Source organism: Salvelinus sp. IW2-2015, unplaced genomic scaffold (assembly GCF_002910315.2).
Source record: "Salvelinus sp. IW2-2015 unplaced genomic scaffold, ASM291031v2 Un_scaffold1192, whole genome shotgun sequence".
Lineage (NCBI taxonomy): Eukaryota > Metazoa > Chordata > Actinopteri > Salmoniformes > Salmonidae > Salvelinus > Salvelinus sp. IW2-2015.
Genome location: NW_019942770.1, coordinates 264,700 through 267,198, shown reverse-complemented (window position 1 = coordinate 267,198; position 2,499 = coordinate 264,700). Strand labels below are relative to the sequence as shown.

At 41.5% G+C, this 2,499-nt stretch overlaps 2 long non-coding RNA genes across 2 annotated transcripts in view; one reads left to right on the top strand and one right to left on the bottom strand.

The window, feature by feature from the left end:
• Window positions 1-206: 206 nt before the first annotated feature.
• Window positions 207-2,499, bottom strand: part of LOC139024208 (uncharacterized) — a 5,124-nt gene continuing 2,831 nt past the window's right edge. Inside the window, exons 3-4 of the long non-coding RNA XR_011475497.1 lie at window positions 382-433; window positions 207-283 (exon numbers count right to left, since the gene is read on the bottom strand). This is a non-coding gene — a long non-coding RNA (uncharacterized lncRNA). The remainder of the gene's footprint in view (window positions 284-381; window positions 434-2,499) is intronic.
• On the top strand, window positions 377-704 carry LOC139024209 (uncharacterized). Its single transcript, XR_011475498.1, has 3 exons — window positions 377-403; window positions 497-591; window positions 641-704. It is a non-coding gene; the product is annotated as an uncharacterized lncRNA (long non-coding RNA).

The following is a 2,499-nucleotide window of genomic DNA, read 5'->3' as shown; positions in this document are numbered from 1 at the left end:
TGACTGGCAGCGACCTCTAGTTGACCGGAACGTACTCTCACCAGGGCTGACTGAAAACAACTCACTGACAGATTTAGTGGCTAGCATGGAGAGTGTTAGACTGTTAGTGGCTAGCAAGCCTTTGGGATGGATCTAAACCCTATATTATAAACCAGAACTGAGTCAAAACCCGGGATGGATCTGAACCCTATATTATTAAACAGGACTGAGTCAAAACCAGGGAGACTCTGGACCCTATATTAATAAACCAGGACTGAGTCAAAACCAGGGATGGATCTGAACCCTATAATTATAAACACGGAACTGAGTCAAACACAGGGATGGATCTGAAACCCTATAATATTTAACCAGGACTGAGTCAAAAACAGGGATGATCTAAACCCTATATTTAAACCAGGACTGAGTCAAAACCAGGGATGGATCTGACCATATTCTAAACCAGGACTGAGTCAAAACAGGGATGACTCTGGACCCTACATATATAAACAGGACTGAGTCAAAACCAGGGAATGACTCTGGACCCTATATTATAAACCAGGACTGAGTCAAAACCAGGGATGGATCTAAACCCTATATTATAACCAGGACTGGGTCAAAACCAGGGAGGATCTGAACCCATAATATTAAAGAACAGACTGAGATCAAAACCAGGGATGGATCTGAAGCCTACATTATATAAACCTGGACTGAGTCAAACCAGGGATAGGATCCAATGGAAATCTCTGCTAATAATATTTTATTTATATTAAAACCAGGACTGAGTCAAAGGGTCAAAAACACCAGGCGCAAAAAAGACTTCCATTCCGCGAAGATATCCCTATAATTCATAAACTCAGTCTGGGTTTTAATAAAATATAGGGTGCAGAGGTCCATCTGACTGAGTCAAACCACCTCGGTTTTGAAACTTACGATCGCGCATTGGATCGTTGAAATAATATAGACCTCATTATTAAACCAGGGGGTACCTGAAGGAAGTCATTCAAAACCCCAGGGACCTGACTCTGGGTTTATCGCGCGAAATATTATATTAAACAAGTCCTGGTTTAAATATTATAAAGGAAACTTAGAATACACCATCCTCCCTAGGATTCATCTTAGACTCGGATTCCTGGTTTAATAATATGAGGGTCAGAAGTCCATCCTGGGTTTGAGAGTCACATCAGATCCTGGTATATAATACATGTAGGCTCAGAAGTCCATGATCCGGCTAGCGTGATAGGCAATATATCAGATATTATCACATGGTTCATAATAATAGGTCCAGAAGTCACCCCTAGTGTACTTGTATGACTCAGTTCCCAAAACCAGGGATGACTTAATGGACCCATATAATTTATTAAACACCCTAGCCATGTGATCAGATTTCATGACTCCTGGTTTGAGGTCTGAAAAAAACAGGGATGGACTCCTGAGATCCCAGTAGTTTATTAATTTATAAAAACCCAGGTAGGCTTGACCGAGGAGAATTAGCAAAATCAGGGATGGATTGAGGTTGACCCCTGGTTTTGGCGTAAATCAAGTCCTGATAGTTTTAGACATAAATCATTGAGTGCATGGCGTACTTAGGATACTCGATTCCTGCCCTGTTGTATTTGTCGAACAGCCAGGTTCCTGCGTTTATATAATATATGGGGGTCTTAATGAGATGCCTAGCATGAGGTCCTTATTGAACTTCAGTGTCTCTGGAATCTATAATTAAATATGGGTCCTAACGTCATAGACTCCCGAGTTTTGAACTCCAGTGGCGCTGGTATATAAATATTAAGGGTCTCGAGTCATCCGACTGGTTTATGAACTCCAGTCCTGGTTTGTAGTACAACTATAGGGTTCGAGTCCATCCGCTGTGTCTCTGCTACTCAGTCCTGCTTTTTTAATGTGATTAAATCACGTTCAGACCTCTCTGTTTGACTCATCTGGTTTACTTACTTAGGGTGCAGTCCTCCTGGTTTTTCGACTCAGTCCTGGTTATCTAGTTTCTCTCTCGTTTCTCTTTGCATGTGTATCCCCTCTCTCGACTCATTCCTCGCTCATCTCTTTCCTTCTCTCCCACTGTGTGTGTGTGTGGTGTGTGTGTGTTGTGTGTGTGTGTGGTGTGTGTGTGTGGTGTGGTGTGTGTTGTGTGCTAGTGTGTGTGTGTAGTGTGTGTGCTTATCGTCTCTCTCTCCTGTGTGCGTGTGTGTGTGTGGCGTGCGCGGCGCGCGTGTGTGGCGTGTGTGTGTACTAGTATCCTTCTGTATATGAACAACAGCAGAGCTTTCAGATCTCTTCCTATTGTCTTTCCTGTTTTCGTGAAACTGGGTCAAAAATGTCTCAAAATGCTTCTAATTTTTGTTAATAAAGAGGATAAATTAATAAAAACATTTAAATAAAAATAATAACACTATTGAACTTTACTTTGATCACATTAGTGAACTGTTTCATGCCTGTCCTTTACAGTTTTTGTTTGTTTTGTTGTCAGAGTTGCGAAGGGGGAAGCAAAAGTTTTGTACTATATTTTCC